Source organism: Macaca fascicularis, chromosome 12 (assembly GCF_037993035.2).
Source record: "Macaca fascicularis isolate 582-1 chromosome 12, T2T-MFA8v1.1".
Lineage (NCBI taxonomy): Eukaryota > Metazoa > Chordata > Mammalia > Primates > Cercopithecidae > Macaca > Macaca fascicularis.
Genome location: NC_088386.1, coordinates 19,502,594 through 19,523,185, shown reverse-complemented (window position 1 = coordinate 19,523,185; position 20,592 = coordinate 19,502,594). Strand labels below are relative to the sequence as shown.

Genomic DNA, 20,592 nt, shown 5'->3' with positions numbered 1-20,592 from the left:
AGCAGACTCATGCCCCGCCCCATGCTGAGACCCTTTCTCCCTGGCCCTGTGATCCTGAGCAGGCCTGGCATTCAGAATAGGCTCCATTAAGGAGAGATTCATTGAATGTAACCAGCCAAATGTCCTGCTTTGGCCTTTCCTCCTAATTTTTAAATATTTATTTATTTATTTATTTATTTTTTTACACTCCCCTTGAACAACATGGCTAAGCCACAGGCTGGCTACGTCACAAGCAAGCTTTCTGCTTCACTATGCAGAAACCTCTTGTTGGCATTTTTTGGACACCAGTATCTTAATTCACTCTCCGTTTGCCTTGATTTGCTTCTCTATTTCCAGAGGACTCAAGTGGCCTGGGTTCCTGATTGTTTTCTCAATGATTTGGCCATCTCTTTGTGGGAGTCTTCTGGTCTGCTGGAAACTGGGACTTTGTGGCACCATCCGTCTTCTTGGATTCTGACCCTCCACTTGGCTGACTGAGGTTTGTCACGTGACAAAGCCCTGTGTGCTCTCTGAGCTTCCATGACTCCAGCATTTTCTATGATTGAGAGCAAGTCAAATGGACACACTGTACACACCCAAAGTTAAACTTGGGTATAGTTAGCATAGCTGTATTTGTGCTACTCATGAGAAAGTTAAGGCCTGGTCAGGGTCAGTGCCTGAAAAGCCACAATCAGGAATTTGGTTTGCTTCTCTACAGCAACAAGACCTTCCCATTCCTATACATCGCCCTTCACTTTGCCTTCCTGGCTCTGACCTCTATGTTTTCTATGACCTCCAGAACCCACCAGATTATTCTAATAGATTGTTCTGCATTCCCCAAACATGATTTCTTGCTTTGTGCCTGTGACCCATCATACACCCATACAGGACCCCCTATTGGCCAGCCCCAAACCAAGGAACCTCTCTGACCTATTGATACCTGTAACTCAGAGCGTGGACAAAGAAGGACTGCACAAGCTTACGAGCTCCAGGACGGAGTTAAAACAGGATCAGTTTGGCCGGACACGGTGGCTCACGCCTGTAATCCCAACACTTTGGGAGGCCAAGACAGGTGGATCACAATGTCAGAGTTTGAGACCAGCCTGCCCAACATGACAAAACCCTGTCTCTACTAAAAATACAAAAAATTAGCTGGGCGTGGTGGCAAGCGCCTGTAATCCCAGCTACTCAGGAGGTTGAGGCAGGAGAATTGCTTGAACCCGGGAGGTGGAGGTTGCAGTGAGCCAAGATAATCCCACTGCACTCCAGCCTGGGTGACAATAGTGAAACTCCATCTCAAAACAAAACAAAACAACAGCAGCAAACAGGATCATTTTGCTATTTCCTGGATATTGTGAGCTGCTCATACCTGCCTCTCCTGTGTAACAGATTACCAGGATGCACACTAACAGTTTGTAAGTGGCAGAGAGGAATTTATGTCCTGGGATCTAAGAATTCTTAGACGTCTTTGATCAACAATGGCTAAGCCATGTGTCTTGTGTAACAATAGACTTCCTCTTGATGCAGCATGCTCAGTGCTGTGCGTGAAAGTGGCTCATAAGGGTAAGACAAGGGAATTAGAACTTGGCACTTGAAATACCTCTGGAAGTATAAAAGTAGACTGGAGCCAGGAAAGTACCTCGGAGTCAGTAGGCAAGTCAGAATGGGGAATGACCCGGGCAGCTGAAAGTAGGAACATGTGTGGCCAAAGGAAGTATGCAACCTGGACATACTGTTTTATTAACTTTCTGAGAAGTCATTAGTCACTTCTTGCCTCAGTTGTCCTTTTTAAAAATAAGAATAATTTGGATCAGCCAGTCTACATTCTCTTCTATTTCTAGAATGCTAATCTGTTTTACTTATTAAGTACCAGTATCAGAGCGCATTAGCGTCCTGCTAACAGATACAAGCTACCAGCAACATGAAGTTCTTGACATCCAAGACCAGCTTCTCTTCCGAGAGGGAAAATTCTCTATGGTTTCTCCAAAGGCCGGAGCAGGTCAAGTCCGAGTGCAAGGGCAGGCCTTTGAGAACACCTTTAGGAGCAGAAGGTGATGCAGGCCTAATCATTTTATAGCATTCTAGTAATTTCAGATTATCAGACCTCACAGCAGTGAGTCAGCAGTGCCTTTGAAATTCGGAGCTGAATTTAACTTCATCAAACCGTGAATCATGGTTCTAGGATAACTTTAAAATAGATGATGGTTATATTCATGGAGCTTTCTGCTCATAGAATGGCAGAGGGGAACTGACTGTATGGGAAACAAAAAATCTTCCTGAACCAGTCAGATGAAGTATAGCCACACAAGAAACAGTGAACCATTAGCTCGGGACACAGCAGTTACCACCTACCAGATCACTCCCACTTCTGGTGTTGGCTGGCGAGATCCCCCTTCCTAAATCGCCCTTCTCAACCATCTCAGTGGCTCCAAAATCTAAGGCAGGAGTAGGGAAAGCATTTGTCACCCACACCCTTAGTGTGCTCCTCCCATTGCTTTTCAATTCCAACCATGTGTTGCATCAGATTAGATACCTACGATCTCTCTCGGGACCAGCTACATCATTTGTCAGGCCTGATGCAAAATGAAATCACGGGGTCCCTTGTTCAGAAGTTAAGAATTTGAAGATGGTGCCAGTACAGCATTAATCCAAGTACAGGTCCCTTTTAAGCACAGGACTGTGGGTAACTCTGCAGGTTGTACACCCATGGGGCTGACCCTGGTCCTTTCCACCAGTCTTCTGCTCCTCTGCTTTCCTGCTAAAGATGCCTGTTCACTCAGTGATTCAACAAATCCACCCAAGCAACTTGCATACATCATTCTTTCTCTTGTGCCATCTTGTTATGAACCACAGACAATTTTACTGACGTGAGGAAAAGGCATCAGAACAAATCTGACAATGTTCAGTGGCTCACAGTTTCCAGAGAGACGCATCCCTGGTGTGTTGAGATCCTACTAGATATACTGAGTCTAAACCAGGGGTTCTTAGTGAGGAGTGAGCTCAGGCTTACCTGAGATGCCCAGGGATTCTAAATCTGTAAACCTAATTTATGCTCTTGAAAAGTCTTCTCAGTAAAACAATGGTGAAGAAGCATTTGAAAACGATTCCATTTATTTGTTATTTTATATGTCTTACGACTTCTTTTATCATTATTTGATTTTTTGAGACATACATGCATATCTGTGCTTGTGTATGCTCCCGTCCCCACCAGCCTGATGTTAGACTCTGTTTAAATGGACTCTTTTTGTTGTTGTTCAGAGTGTTTTAAACTTCAGTGTGGCTTGCAAGTTCTGTGTGGTGATGATTATCCACTTTGACTCCGGGTGAATTTATTTGTGGCTGGATCTAGTGGAGGCCACAAACTAATTATTGCAACCAACCAAGAAAAATAAAGAGAATGAGGAAATGCCACAAGTATTGACAATATTTATTGTAGCATATGGCTAATGTGTAAAGAGGTAATAGAACGATGTATCTCAGGGGATCATTCAAAAGGAAAATTACTTAAATTAACTTTTCAGGCAGACCGAATTATGCATTACACCCCTCCTGTAATGCTATACAAAGTCAATGTTTGTGAAGAGTAGAACTGGCGGCTATAAATCAAGCCTTTCAGAAGAACTGTTGTGTCTGCAGGGATTTTTTTCCTTTGCTTTTTTGGCATTTAGATGAATGAAGAATTTTCTCAGCAAATTATTAATTACTCCTTCTTGCCTATAGAATTGAGTTCACTGTAGTTATGTAGGAGTCAATGGTATTCAAACTGCAGCTTTTGATGAAGTAATCGGCTGCTTTTGGGGCCTCTTTCAGCTGCCCTGGGCGTGCTTCACATGTAAACGACTGCCAAATGGATTCTTTCGACATTCCAGCCAATTAAAATACATTTAAAGTGCAGCTGGTGGAGAGGCAAACCATGCGATTGTGCGGAGAACTTCAGGGCAGTGAGACAAAAAACAAACTTTGCGGAACCCAGCTCCAGCAGCCCAGCAAGGCTTTCGTTCGGGGGCAGCGGAGAAAGTCATAAAAAGAGGCTATCTTTAGCTCCCGTCAGAATCAAAGATGACACTTTGAGCACCACCTTGCAGGACACAAAAGAGGGAAGCATGTTTGTTAGGGTGTCAGTTTTCTCTCCTTGCCTCTTGGAACTCTGTGTGTTGGCTGGTTGCCCAATGTGGTGCCGCATACAAATGTTGACAGAACACAGCGGTGTTTGTTAAACCCGGCCTGGGGAAACCAGTGATTAAAACTCTTGAAGGAAGATCCGAAAACCCCAGGAACTCTCCTCAATAGCCTTAGAACATTGATCGAATGAAAGAGAAAGCAGTGAGTGGGCTAAAGTGAAACATTCAGCGTCCCTGTCTGCTATGCCTTCTCGGTAAGGACAGAATTTTCTTTTCTTTTTTTTTTTTTTCCTTGAACGTTGATGTTGGTATAGAGGAAAGCACCCAATGTGTTAAGTGCTCTGGTCTGGAGCTCTGATTTGCAGAGTGCAGAGTTTGCCTGTGATTTTTCTGGAGGACATGAAGGGATCACACTCACTGTGTAAATAGACACAGGGCATTACACGGCACGTGGTGTCTGTGAGTGCTTTTCCAGAATTCAGGATAGTACACTTTTAAATGTTTGCCTTTGCTGACCCAGCCTAGTACTTGCTGCTGTGTATCCAGGTGCCTGGAGATTAATTCCTCCTTGGAACCAACAGTTACGATGTACGTGCCTTATTAATTTTTATTTTCATTTTCGTGTTGTCTGTTTCATTCTGCAGCCAGCCCCACACTATGCATGTCAATCGTGTTTTGTTTTGTTGTTTTTTCTTTTTTCCCTCTTCCTGGGTTAATATTCAGCCAGACCCAAGCATTCTGGTTTACTAAAGCAAAGCCAACATGTTTGGGAATGCCTTGCTTTATTCTGATAGTCACTGGAGAAGCTGCTAACTTGAGAATTCGCTCTGAATCATTCTTTTCTAATATTTTAAGGAGGCAGGTGCAGTTGCATTATTTCTGTGGTGCTGCAAGTTCAGTAAATACCCAGCTCTTGGATCATACTCGGACACCTATCTTAAATTCCTAAGAATGCTAAGTTCGAGTATGGCTGAGCCCGGGCATTGATTCCTACCCATCAATTGATCAGTGAAACACATACAAAGTTCCTGATTGTTTCCTATCTCAGCTTGTCACGGTAGGCCCTTTCTGGCTCCAATTTTGTTCATTGCAAACAAAGAATCTTGCACATTTCACGGTGAAGGATCACATTGCAGCGTCCTGAGCTCAGTTAAATGTGCTTTATTAATCTTTAATGTGCCAGTAGCTCTGAGGCTATGCCAAGCTGAGACTTTCCAAAATTCTCCAAGCTACCTGCTGCCAAGATAAACGGTGGTAGGCCCAGAAGGGGATATTTTAAGGAAACTTGCAACAGCAAAGTTTTACCCATTAAGTTTGTCCTCAGTCAATGAAAGAAACCTTAAATAAAAGAGATTTCAGAAAGAGCTGCCTCAGCTGTGTACCCTCTGTGTGAAAGACCTACTGGGAAGAGTCCACCTCCTCACCCACACAGTAGTATATGCTCCAGAGTGGGAGGGAATAGGCTTTCTGCTGTGTGCTTGGTGGGCTGTGTTTATGAAATGGGTGCCATGCAGCAGAAACATGTGTGAACGCAGAAGGCTTTCCTGCCTGTGGCTGTGCTTGAGCCCAGAGAAAAACAAGGCTATACATGTGGTATGCCGCCTGACCAATGCAACTATTTCAGACATAACAGCATCAGAGATGCACCATGGCCACAGAGTTTCACTTGGACAAAAGCACAGCTTTGCAGAAAAAGAAAAGTGGGATGGCACACCTCCAGAAACGGGGCAGTGGAGGTGACTTAATGACTCAGAGGACTGTGTGAACCTGTGATTGATTGGCCAGGTCCTGGAGAACATAAGGCCGTGACCTCATGTGGGGCTCTGAGTGGCTCATCAGGTTAATGTAGAGTATATTGTATCATCATCATTTTGGGGGATGCAGGTAAGAGACAAGATGGACTGTGCCTTTGGACACAAGTCCTGTAAGCAGGAACTTCACTTGCCAAGATTGCTATGAGAGGAACATGGAATTAGAGCTGAGAGGAGTTGCAAGGTCCTTTCTGATTTTGAGTCAGTCACTCAAAGACTTTATGAATATGTGCAGGCAGTAATGAGGAGTGATCAAGAGTAAAGATGGCCTCAGTTAATCAGGTGGTTTTGTTGGCTTTAAAGTCAAGTCCAATCTCCTTCCTGTGGCCTAGAACAGAGGTTGACAAACTACAGATCACAGGCCCAAATCTGCCACCATGTGTTTTTTTGTAAATAAAGTTTTATGGAAACAGAGCCACACCCATTTGTTTGTATATTATCTATGGCTGCTTTTGTGTTACCACAGCAGGGCTGAGTAGTTGCAACAGAGACTCTATGGCCCTGAAAAGTCTAAAACATTTACTATTGGGTTCTTTAAAGGAAACGTTTGAGAGGCTAGACATACAGAACAATGCTTCTCAAACTGTCTGTGGTGAAGAACCTGTTTTGTGTTTTAAATTTCTAATCCGTTATGCACTGATAGTTTCTTTAAATATAATAGAAATGTTGCATGAATGTTGTGGTGATGTCACATTGCTACAAAATTTCTGAATATTTATTCTTAATTGTTATACTTATCACAGATCAGCAACTATTTGTTGCAGACTGGCACCAGTTCCTGGACCACACTTTGAGAAGTTCTGGTCCTTGCATAGTTTTCTAGCCTTATCATGTGCCATTTGTGCCAAATTTCCAGAGATGCTCTCCATTCTTATGAGTGAAATCAACAAATCCTTCCCCATCTTTGGGCCTTTGCTGCTGACGTTTGCTTTACCTGGAAGTCTTTTTCCCTGACTCTTCTCTTAGCTCCTCCTTTCCTTTAGGTCTCTGTTTAAATTCGTTTTGTCAAAGGAGCCTTTTGAAAGAAGTCCATCTGAAAAATCTTTCCTCATCTTTCATCACTCTTTCTTCCTAGCATTTATTGCATTCGATACTTATCTTGTTTATTTATTTGTTCATCTCCTTTTTATTTGTTTATCTGTTTTGGTCAGGATTCAGTAACAGCATAGTCTATTTCAGCTAGTTTAAGCAGAAAGGAATTTTGTACTGGTTGGAGCAGGCATATAAAATCTGGGAGAAGGAATGGGGGAGCAAGCAGAACTTCTGAGAGTAATGCACAGGGCATGGCAGCATGTTTACAACTATGTCTCTGTCACTATCACAGAGCTGATATCAGGAAGGTGTTGGTCTCAGTCCATTTTTTATTGTTGTTGTTGTTATGTGTAACAGAATACCTGAAACTGGGTAATTTATAAATAAAATAAATGTATTTATAAATTTATTACAGTTACGAGGTCTGGGAAGTCCAAGGTCGAAGGGCTGCCTCTGATGAGAGCCTTTTTGCTGGTGAGACTCTGCAGAGTCCCAAGGTGGTGCAGAGCATCACACAGTGAGGGGCCTGAGCACACGAGCTCAAGTCTCTCCTCCTCTTCTTATAAAACCACCAGTCCTACTTCCATGATAACCCATTAATCCATTAACCAATTAACCCAGTAATCCATGAATTGATTGATCCATTTACGAGGGCAGAACCTTCATCACTCAATCACCTCTTAAAGGCTCCACCTTTTAATACAGTCACTTTGAGGATTTTATATCACTATGAGTTTTGGAGGGGACAGATATTCAAACTGTCGCACTAATGCCACCACCACTACCTCCAGGATCATGTTGCCTCTGCTCTCATCTCCTCCACCGAAACGAGCATCTTTGTTTCTTGAAACAAGTGAAGCTAGAGATAGAATATTAGGGCCTTTGCTACAGATGTTGCAGATTACCTGACACCTCTGGCAGGAACAGCAGAAACTAAGCACCTAACTCCTGATCTTTACTCTGACTTTCAAATCCCACTATAGAGGGCCTCCTGGATAAAGTATGAATTGCAACATAACTCAAGTTATGAGGGAGTTAGAAAAATACTTGGCTTAAAATCTTAGTTTTTTGAGTCTCTAATGATGAAATGGAGTCTCTATAATCTGCCTGCATCATCTACTGGAAGGTAATCTCCGTGAGGGTAGGGACCTTGTTCATCACCCTATGCCAGTGCTGAGATTAGTGCCTGCCACATGAAATATGCACAATAAATGTTGATGTTATAGTTATGCATGCATGAATGGAAGACATGTTTTCTCAAAGTCTGTGGTTTATAATAAGGTAGCATGTAGTACACACAAGGGAGATTCATGTATATGAGTTAGCCTGACAAAGATCTCTGAGGTGGGAAATGGAGACTACTTATAGGCAATAATCTCACCTTTGAAACATACCTTGTTTTTCAAAACTGAAATATATTCATAAAGCTGCAATTAGTCAGTGTGCTCAGGGATGGGAGTATTCAGCTTACCAGCTAACACTGTCATTTACTGAGGGCTTATTATAAGCCCTGCTCTATACTATATGCTACACATGCATTATCCCATTTATTCCGCACAAAATCCTGATGCAGCAGGCAATACTTCTATTTTCAGAGAGGAAATAGAGGCTTTACATGGTAAAGTGGCTTTCCCAAGTCACAGAACTGATGAGGTGTGGAGCCAGATTTGATACCATGACTTTTTGAAATCCATGTTTTAGCTCTTAACCTCCAGTTATAATCCCACATACAATTTATCTTTCTGGTTGTTGTACATTCACTAAGGAATCTTCCATTTTGTTTTCATTCTAGTGGCTGGTTAACCTTTTGCATTAATCTACTTTGTGTGCAATCTGTTCATCTGGACTGAGATATCCATACTGATCTCTGGATCATTGCTGAATGTTGCTGAATATCAGCAGTAAATCTGTGGGTCTATAGACGAGTGTTTAGAAGAAGTAGGAGAAAACTAATTCTGCAGGGATTAAGAGTATCAAGAAGATAGTAGTAATTTTTGCTGTTAGAACAAAAATCCTAGATAATAGAATATTTCTCTTGTAATTGGACAACCCTCCACCCATGCCATATGTTTGGTTAAAATGTTCAAGTCTTTGGGTTCTGTTAGGTTGAAATTCTATGTAACATTATAGCCATTAAACAGTGATAATCGGTAATAGTAGTGACTTTTTGATAATAAAAAAATAAGTTGAGAATTAATTTTGTATTTTAAGTTTTAGAGGACTCAAAAAGATACCTTTGAAGAAAGAGGACCTGTCTAGTGGTGGAGCACCCAAGAAATATTACTTGGCAACAATATATGTGATAAAATAAACCACTTAAGTCCCATTTCTAGTGTGTAAGAATGATGGGGGAAAAGAAGTACTTCTGAAATGGTGGAGTAAAGACCTCTGAAAATCTCCTTCTCCAAAAAAGCAAGAAGACACTGACAAAAATGGCCAAAATCAATGTTTCTAGAACTCAGAAAATTAAAGAAAGGCTTGCAACAATCTGAGGAGCATTTATTCTGGGGAAAAATTAGCTGAATCTCAGCAAGAACAGTGAGCAGTGTGGCATTGACTTGCCCTATTTTCCTTCCCCTCTTCCCAGCTTGAAAACTAACAGTTTTGTGATTATAGTAGCTGTGCAAACCAGTAGCCTAGTCACTACTAGGTCACTACTATTACCAAATATCACTGTTTAATGACTATGATGTTAAATAGAATTTCAACCAACCTAGCAACTGCTGGAAGGGACAAAACTTTATTCCTGCCAAATTGTCATAATTTGACCTTTCTGCTAGCTCTCTGTAGACTCCCACTGTCAGGTCTTGTCTTTATTTTATCTGACTCAGAATTTAATAAGTACAAAGATGCTTTTCCCTGGGACATTCATACCAACATACATACTATGAGAGTTGGAGAAAGAGGGTACCAATATACACATTATGGAAGTTTGAAAAAAATGAAAGGAAGGAGCAGAAAGAATATTTGAAGAAATAACAGCCGAAAACACGTCACATTTGATGAAAGACATATATCTACATATCCAAGAAACTCAATAAACTCCAAGTAGGATAAAAATACAAAAGAATATTATTTAACTAGAATATATAGAGAAAGCTTACAACTCAACTATAAAAAGACAAGCAAACCAGTTAACAAAACAAACTATTCAAATATTCATTTCTCAAAAGAAGATACACAAATGGCCAATATAAGTAAAATATGTTCAACATTATTAGTTATTAGGGAAACACAAATAAAAACCAAATTAGATACCACTTTGCACCCACTAATATTGCTGTGATAAAAAAGATGGACAATAAGAAATGTTGGCAAGGATATGAAGAAATTAGAACCTTCATATATTGCTGGTGGGAATGTAAAGTTGTGTAAACTGTGTCGCCACTTTAAAAATGGTTTGGCAGTTCCTCAAAATGCTAAACATAGTGTTTGCATATGATCCATCAGGTCCACTCCTACATATAGTTCCAAAAGAATAATAAATATGTGTCCACATGAAACTTGTACATGGATGTTCACAGCAACATTATGCATACTTGCCCAAAAGCGGAAAGAACCCAAATGATAATCATTTGATAAACAGATAAAGGAAATGTGATATATCCATACAATGGAGTATTATCTAGCCATATAAAGGAATGAGGCCCTGATTTATATACCACATGCATGAACCTTGGAAACATTATGTTAAGTTTAAAAAGCCAAATGTAAGAGGTCACATATTGTATAATTCCATGTGAAACGTTCGGAATAGGCAAATCCATAGAAAAAGAGAGTAGACAATTGTCTCTAGAGAATGGGAAAAGGGATACTGGGAAGTAACTGGTAATGGGTATGGGCTTTCTTTATGGGGTTGACAGAATGTTCTGGAATTAGATAGTGGTGCTGATTGTACAACTCTGTGAATATGTTAAAACCTAATGAATTGTGCTCTTTGAAAAGGCAAATTTTATTACATATAAATTAAATCTCAATAAACACGATTAAAAATGCTATTGAAGGAAACTAGTTAGACACGTCAGAGTTCAGTCAACCTTACCAATTTGGGGGCATAAGGCAAGGGTGTAAATGATGTCAATATGCCATATATCAAATATTTTACAATTGTAAATCAAGAAAATGAAATTTTAAGTAAGTTCTACTCTTCTGCTTTGACCAACATAACTTTGGATCATCTTCATCCTGTTTGCAGTAGGAAGTCAGCAAGGGCTTTAGTTAGGATAGGGAATCAGCCCTGTTGAGGTCTGAGTGGAAAACACCCTGGGGACAGCAGTTAGTAAACTATGGCAATGATCCTACCAGAGATTGAGGAGGACTAAAACGAATGTTGTTGGTATGGAGGGAGTATGACAGATACAGCAGACATGCTGTAAGCTTAATCAGTAGAGATGGAGTGGAAAGAGGATAAAGGATGAGAGGAAAGAGAGAGGCTGGCTGATGTTTAGAGTTTCCATGACTCAGGATGATGTTATCAGCCCTAGTTTCACAGTTCACTATTGTCACATCATCACCAGGAAATGATCCAATATTTGGACCATGTTCTCATTTCATTAGTCTCACTATGATTTTGCATTTCAAAGAGAAGGAGGTATTAGCACAATAGGTAATTGGACTTAGTTGTTAGAATATGGGAAGCTATGTGTTAATCAGGCTTTCAATCTTAAATTAGCAGCAATCACATATCTTCAAGAAACTATGAAGAAGCTAGGTTTTGGCCAAATTTAAAAATAAAGATTGCATGCCTCTCCATTTCAGTTCTACCAAATAGTTCAGGTCTTTCCTCTTTAGCCCTGGTTTTACAGATCCTGCAACAAGGCTGACAGTTGTCTCCCTCTCAGACTTATATGCTATATTTTATATCTTTCTCTGCATCTTGCTGTAATACTCTGATCAGATATGAGGTGCATTGGTATGAGACAGGCTGTCTCATAATTTGATGGTGGAGTGCCAATTTGTATGACTTTTATGGAAAACATTTTACCAATAGATGTTAGAGTATTTAAATCGATTCTATTGTCATCTATTCTATTATAATTTAGAAAAATTTAATCTATTCTATTGTAATTTAATCTTTTCAAAGGAAATAATGTGTGATTGTAAAATTATTCATTACAGTATTATTTTAATGGTGAAACATAAAAAATTAGTGAAAAATTGACAATAATTTGAAGTCCATCAGTAGGTGACTGTTAAATAAGTAATAGTTAATAAAATACTGTGCAGCCACTAAAAACTGATGTAAGGCCAGGTGCAGTGGCTCACGCCTATAATCCTAACACTTGGGGAGGCTGAGGTGGGCAGATCACCTGAGGTCAGGAGTTCGAGACCAGCCTGGCCAACATGTTGAAACCCCATCCCTACTAAAAGTACAAAAATTAGCCGGGCATGGTGGTGGGCACCTGTAATCCTAGCTACTCGGGAGGCTGAGGCAGGAGAATCGCTTGAACCCAGGAGGCGGAGGTTGCAGTGAACTGAGATCGCGCCACTGCACTCTAGTCTGGGCTACAAGAGCAAGACTCTGTCTAAAAAAAGAAAAACAAAACAGTTGTAGATCTGGTTGATTGGAATAATGACTATGATATAGTAAGTGGTAAATGTAGGCTAAAAGTAAGTGAATTAGGAACTCATTTTAAAAATGTCTTTCTCTACATATATGTATCTGCATACAAACAAAGGTAGAAAGTACTTCCATTAAAATGAGAAGATAATTTTTACTTTCATCTTACATTTTTGTATTGCTGAATTTGTTTTTAATTCATAAATAATATAATAAGTAAAACATAGCTTTAGCTTTCACCAAATCACCATTTACCATTAACCATTTTGAATCAAATAAACAAAAATGCTATATTCATAAGATGAAATACGTTACACTACCATTTAAAATAGTGATTTGGAAAATGAATGCTAACAGTATTTACCCACAATAAACACAGGGATACTTTGTTTTATTGTGCTTTGCTTTATTGCACTTCACAGATATTGTGATTATTTCTCAATTAAAGATTTGTGACAACCCTGCATTGAGCAAGTCTATCAGCACCATTTTCCCAACAGCATGTGATCATTTTGTGTTTCTGTGTCACATCTTGGTAATTCTCACAATATTTCAGACTTTTAAATTATTACTATTAATATATCTGCTTTGGTGATCTGTGATCTGTGATTTTTAATCTTACTATTGCAATTGTTTTTAGGTACCACAAACTATGCCCATATAAGAGGGTGAAGTTAAGATGTTGTGTGTGTTCTGACTGTTCTACCAACCTGCCATTCTCCCATCTCTCTCCCTATCCTTGGGTTTCCCACTTCCCTGAGACACAACAGTATTGAAATTAGGTCAATTAATAACACTACAATGGCTCTAAAGTGTTCAAGTGAAAGGAGGAATCATGCATCTTTTACCTAACATTAAAAGCTAGAAGCGATTAAGCTTAGTGAAAAAGACATGTTGAAAGCTAAGACAGACTGAAACCTTGGCCTCTTGCTCCAGTTAGCCAAGTTGTGAATGCAAAGGAAATGTTCTTGAAGAAAATTAAAAGTGTTACTCCAGTGAACAATGAATAACACCAAAAAGCGAAACAGGCTCCATTGCTGTTATGGAAAAAGTTTTAGTGGTCTTGAAGATAGGCCAAACCAGCCATAACATTTCCTTAAGCCAAAACCTAATCTAGAACAAGACCTTAACTCTCTTCAACTCTATGAAACTGACAGAGGTGAGGATGAGAAAACTACGGAAGAAATGTTTGAAGCTAGCAGAGGTTGGTTCATGAGGTTTAAAGAAAGAAGCTATCTCTACAGCATAAAAGTGCAAAGTGAAGCAGCAAGTGCTGATGTAGAAGTTGCAAGTTATCCAGAAGATCTAGCTAAGATAGATGGTGATGGTGGAAATACTAAAGAACAGATTTTCAGCCAGGTGTGGTGGCTCATACCTGTAATCCCAGCACTTTGGGAGGCCAAGGCAGGTGGATCACAAGGTCAGGAGATTGAGACCATCCTGGCCAACATGGTGAAACCTCGTCTCTACTAAAAATACAGAAATTAGCTGGGTGTGGTGATGCGTACCTGTAGTCCCAGCTATTCGGGAGGTTGAGGCAGTAGAATTGCTTGAACCCAGGAGGTGGAGGTTGCAGTGAGCCGAGATTGCACCACTGCACTCCAGCCTGGCAACAGAGTGAGATTCTGAAAAAACAAAACAAAACAAAAAAAAGAACAGATTTTCAATGTGAAATAGCCTTATATTGGAAGAAAATATCATCTAGGACTTTCAAACTGTAGAGAAGTCAAAGCCTGGCTTCAAAACTTCGAAGGACAGGCTGACTCTCTTGTTAGGATATAATGCATCTAGTTACTTTAAGATGAAGACAATGCTCATTTAAATTCCAAAAATTCTAGAGTCCTTAAGAATTATGCTAAATCTACTCTGACTATGCTCTAGAAATAAAATAACAAAGCTGAATGACAGTGTATCTGTTTAAAGCATGGCCTACTAAATATTTTAAACCTACCATTAAGACCTACTGTTCAAAAAAAAAAGATTACTTTCAAAATATTGTTGCTCATCACCAGTGCACCTGATCATCCAAGAGCTCCGAAGGAGTTGTACAAGGAGATTCATGTTGCTTTCATGTCTGTTAATGCAACATCCATTCAGTAGGTCAGGGATGAAGAAGTAATTTAAATTTTCTAGTCTTATTATTTAAGAAATACAATTTGTAAGACTAAAGCTGCCATAGACAGTCTTACAGATCCTGTGATGGATCTGGGCAAAGTAAATGGAAAAGTTACTAGAAAGGATTCACCATTCTAGATGCCATTAAGAACATTTGTGATTTGTGGGAGGAGGTCAAAATATCATCATTAACAGGAGTTTGGAAGAAGTTGATTTCACCTTCATGGATGACTTTGAGGGGTTTGAGACCTCAGGGAGAAAATAACTGCAGATATGGTAGAAAGAGCAAGAAAACTGGAATTAGAAGTGGAGCCTGAAGATGTGACTGAATTGCTTTATCTCATGATAAAACTAACAGGTGAGGAGTTACTTCTTACAGATGAGCCAAGAAAGTGATCTGGAGATGGTGTCTACTCCTGGTAAAGATGCAGTGAACATTGTTGAAATGACAACAAAGGATTAGAATAAACTTAGTTGATAAACTTAGTTGATAAAGTAGCAGCAGGGTTTGAGAGGATTGACTTCAACTATCCAACGTGGTGCATGTCACAGAGAAAACTTTCATGAAAAGAAAAGGTCAGTCAGTGTCAAACTTTATATTTTTCTTATTTTAAGAAATTGGCACCACCATCCCAGCCTTCGGAAAGCACCGCCCTGATTAATCCATAGGCATCCACATCAAAGCAAGATGCTCCACCAACAAAAAGATTATGAGGTGCTGACGGCTCATAATCAGCATTTTTTAGCAACAAAATATCTTAAGATACACAGATTGTTTCTTAGACATAATGCTACTGCACACTTAAAAGACTGTAGCATAGTGTGAACATCTGTGTGACTCCCTTTATTGCAATATTCGCTTTACTGCAGTGGTCAGGAGCCCAACCCACAGTATCTCCATGGTATGCCTGTACGTACAGCAATAAATATAGCCATAACCAAATTATTTGTAATAAATACCTATTATTTTAATATTCAGAACATATTTTTAATTTCACAATTATTATTAGGTTGATGCAAAAGTAATTGTGGTTTTGCCACTTACTTTCATTGAATTACTTTCAAAACCACTGTTACTTTTGCACCAACCTAATAGTATTGTGATCAAATTCTTTATACTCTCTCTTAGGTGCTGTAAATCAAAATGCCATAGTTATATCTACTAATTCAAGTTAAATGTATATATGTATTTATAGTACAAACCAGAAATATGTTATAAGCCATATATTTCTTATATATGGAAACCTGAAATAGTGGGCATTGTATACACTGGGAAGACAGATTTTTAGTTAATTGAGTCTTCTAGAGAGTTAGGGAGAAAGGCCATACACACACTTAAAACACTTTTGTACACTTGATAAACAACCCACAGAATTGGGCAAATGATAAAAAGGTATTGAGAGCCACATTACTACACTATTTGCTTTTTCAGAGAGAGCATTTGGAAAACTTGGTAAGGTGGATTTTTCATCAACCCATGCAAAGTAATTTAATAATCTGGCCAAAAATTATCTTAAATTGATTTAGTCTTAGGAACTGTCTAAATCACTTCCTTAGAATATCTTCTTTGGTTTTTACCACAATCCTGTGAGGCAGGCAAGGCAAATATTTACATTCACAGATAAGGAGACAGCTTCAGACGGGTTAAGCACACTGCTCAAGATCTCAGACTAGAAAATTAAGAATCTGGGATCTGAACCCACATTATTTTTTTGACAATATAAGTTAGTTCTAGTTATAAGTGGAAATTGAATCTTCGTTTACAGGCTCCAGGTCCAGATGTTTTTCTTTTCTATGTCCTTCTATCCTCCCAGAAGATTACAATGCTTATAAAGTACCCAGGACTGAATCCTGATCCGTTTCTAACAAGGCACCAGTGAACACAAAGCAAGGAAGATTCTAGATGAACGAGACTGGTAAAGCATGGCCAGGGGAAAGAGCCTGGGTATGGGAGGATGGTGGGGAGAGCTTCAAACTCAAATAGCTGCAAAGGCCATACAGTTGATATAAATAATGGAAGCCTGCTAGGAGCGAGAAAAACAAAATCAGCTGCATGATAATGGAACTGCCACTGGATCGCATTGTGGTAGCGATAGCAGGGATTCATGAGTGTGAGCGAACTGGAGAGCGTGTCCTGTTAAATATCTGAAGGATGTAGCTGTTGCTTAGCACCAGCAACTGTTGCAGAAAAGAAACTGACTCTGTGTTTTACTGTTTTCACTTACTCAAAAGAAAGCTGAAAATTTTGATTTTTAGGCAAAATCTCTCCATTTTAAATGTTAGTGTTAATTTTTTAAAAAGCATTTCATAAGCTGACCAAAATATACCTGATGGCAAACAAAGCCTCTGGAGTTGGTAGTTCATGATTTCTGGGCATACTGTGTCTAAGAGTTTTCCAGGTTCCTAGCTGATCAGATTTGATTTCTGCTTCCTTGATGTTACTCCACAGTGATCCTTGTCATTTGTCCTTATGTATTCAGGTAAACATCTCTCTTTCGTCTTCTTCACACCCACCTACACCTACCACCCTCATCAATCCTCGTCATTTCTCACACTTGCTCTAAGAGATTGTGCCCAAGAGGATATCCCCAAGTGCACCCCCAGAACAGTCCGGATAAACACTGCTGGTCGTGTGTGTTTAGAAATGTCCCCTGGGGCTCAGGAAAAGCATCTTTTAATTAAGCTACACGTCTGACTTTAATTATTGTCTAGACTAGGATTTTTTTTTTTTTTGCAAGCCTGTAAATATATGCGTGGGGACTGGGTGATACAAATCATTCAGTTTTTCTACACTTAGAAGGAATCCAACTAGAAGGTGCCAAGGAAAGTTCAAAAGGCGTATGAGCAAAGGTGCAAATCTCCATGTTAAATTCGCAAACTAGATTAAGCACTTGACTGCTGCCTTGAGCTGAAATAGACAGAGGCATATCCCATCCTAGTTTCTCAGGGAGGTTCACAGCAAAGAGGACATGTGCATTGAGCTGACTCACACAGCATTTCATCCAGTGAATGTTCCGATGCATCTTTGGAGGAGTCTGACTTTGGAGATAGTTCTCTTCATAATCCATCTTTGGGCAAACTTGTAATGTTTCAGTATGTAATGTTTTCCTATTTATAAAGTGTTTTTAATCATGATTCTCTGTTGAAAATTTTGAAAATACCACAAAGTATATGAAAGTGGGTTTTTAAAAATTACATGCAATCCCGTCACCCAGAGACAGTTTTGTAATTTTGGTGTATATTATTCTAATCTTTTTGCTGTGTTTTCATGAAAAACAGATAAACAAATGCACACACACACACAAATAAAGAACACATGCTCTTGGCTTTATACAAAAAATTTGAATATCAATAATTACACTTTGTGATAAGTTCAGTCTACATAAATAAGCAATAGGAAAAAAATAGTGAGTGGCGAGACCACAGGAAAGTCAGAGTCCAACAGGTAAGAAAGAGAATGAGCAGCATTTTAAGTGTATTTTGACTGAAGGGATAAAGGCCAGGGAGGGCAGAACCATTTGGGCCCTTAGAATACAGTGATGACAAGTGAGAATACAAGTGACACACATGTGGACACAACTTACACCTCCTGTGAGAAATAGAGAGGATTCTTACAAAAGAAAGTGTTAGTCCAATTGCTTTGGGTAGGAGGAATCCAGCCTGAGCCTCCTTCCGTTGATTATGCTATCTCCAATACTTTCTGCCTCAATCAATCATTATCAATAAAACAAAGAAGTCTAAAATATTTTGAGCATTTACTACATGAACAGGCTTATATATGTATAATAGGCATATATAATATGCATTTTAAAACATATGCGATGGTTAGATGCATATATTTTATGCATGTTGACCATTATGTATATACTCTCATTTAAATTTTTAATAAGTTTATTGAGGTATCAGTCACATACCACTTAAAAGATATAATGTACTGGTTTTTAGTATATTCACAGAGTTTGGCGAACATCAGCACTATACAATTTTATAACATTTTTGTCACTCCAGAAAGGAACCTTGTACACATTAGCAGTCACTTTCATTTTCCCCCAAACCCCAGTATATTCTGAATACTAAGCCCTTTTCAGATATGTGACTTGAAAATATGTTCTCCCATTCTATGGCTTGTCTTTTCATGTTCTTGATGGTATCCTTTGACAGGCGAAATTTTAAATTTTAATTAAATCCAATTTCTCTACTTTCTTCTTTTGTTGCTTATGTTTTTATTATTATTTCTAAAAATAAAAGTTCTTTGCTTAGTGCAAGGTCATTAAGATATACTCGTATGTTTATTCTGGAAGTTTTATACTTTCAGCTTTTATATTTACATCTGTAATCCATTTTGACATAATTTTTGTGATGGTATGAGGTAGGTAGTGTTCAGTTTTATTCTTTTGTATGTGGATATCCAGTTTTTACAATGCCGTTTGTTGAAAAGACCATTAGTTCTCAATGTATCTCAGTTTCCATCAAGAGTCTAATGAGTGAGGAATTATTTTCTGTGTTTGCAGATGAGGAAACTGAGGCTCAAGGAGGTTAAGTGACTAGCCTTAGGTCCTGAAGAATTCCAACAGAAGAAGTAGAATTTAATGTTTAATACCAAAATGAACATCTATATGCCAGGTCATGGTAAAAAGAAACACAAAATGGATATTCATCATCTGATGCCTTTAAATTTTTGAAACTTAAATATGCCCTTCCTGAGGAGCTGTCAGTGTCAAGCGAATAGTAAGCATAGTTCTTATTTTTTAAAAGCTTATAATAACACAATAGAAACCAAAGTGTTTCCTACAAGCAGATGGCCTCAAAAGTCAGTATTTGGGGTTGAAAGGCAGCAGAAACCAGCTTAAGAAGCCACAGTCAGGGACTCAGGGAATCAGCAGGAGATTGGGGAACCAGCAAACAGACAGGAGCCAAATCAAGCCCAGGGGCTCAGAAGCAGGAAGCACAGGGATTATCTCTGGACAAAGGCAGTAAGACCAGGACATCACAGTGGTTGAGAATCCTGCTGTCTGCTGTCGGCACTGTGAGTGAGCCTGACCGTCCCTGAGCCTTTGATTCCGTAGGTCCCGATACGGAAACAGATGAGAGTGTTTGACTGGCCCAGCCTGAGTTGTGTGCCCACTCTCCGTATCACACACAAATGCCAGGGGCGGTAGATGCTGGAAATGCCCACTCCCAGGACAGCAGGGGAGCCAGTCTTTCCACCCTGATATTCCAGTTGCTTTCTTTGTATGGATGAGTCAGAACCAAATTGCCTTCATTTTATTTTTCGTCCTCTCCATATTTCACATGACCTGTTTTCCTAATGAGATTATAATCTCCATGCAGTCAGGAACCGTATTTTACACATCACTACTTTGCAGCTTCTATTGCATCTTAAATATAGGCTTGCAGGATGTATTTTCAAATTGCTGAGGATTGCCTGGGATGCCTCAGGGACTGCAATCAACCTTGCATTAATCACATGTGAGTTCTCCCCGGCCCATTTCTAACCTTAAGTAGGGGTTTCCTTCCCATTGGCTGGGAATGCCCAGGATGTGTTTACACCCGTCAGTGTTAGCCTAAATGAAACAAGGGGGTGGGGGTGGTTGGGGGTGGTTGGGGTGGATGAATTCTATTAGGGGAGGGCTATGAGCCGAGTCATAGATTCAGCCTTGCCCGTACCTTGCTATGAATATTCCCTTTATCTTGAACTCTTCAACTCTCTAAGATAGTTCTTTTCGGGGCTTGTTTGATCCATCAAAATCTTGTGGAGTTTTGGGTTCTTTCCCTTGTTTACCATCAGGGTTCAGAACTGGTTGTCTTTTCTGCTTTACTAACCCCCAGGGGGATGAAAGAAATCCCCCAAATAGCTGAGCTCTGACTCAGAGCTTTTGAGAACCTTCTCCCTCAGCCTTTTTTAGCCCCCTCCACCATTTCCCACAGTTCGCGATGCCCGCAGGTCATGTGATTCCCTCACAATAAAAGAATC

General features: G+C 39.6%; 1 protein-coding gene across 1 annotated transcript in view; it reads left to right on the top strand.

Annotated features, from left to right (window-relative positions):
• Positions 1 to 4,191: 4,191 nt before the first annotated feature.
• The window catches only part of NCKAP5 (NCK associated protein 5), a 978,205-nt gene continuing 961,804 nt past the window's right edge, over positions 4,192 to 20,592 (top strand). The window contains exon 1 of the mRNA XM_065525413.1: positions 4,192 to 4,354. The gene's annotated coding sequence lies outside the window, so the exon portion shown is untranslated. The remainder of the gene's footprint in view (positions 4,355 to 20,592) is intronic.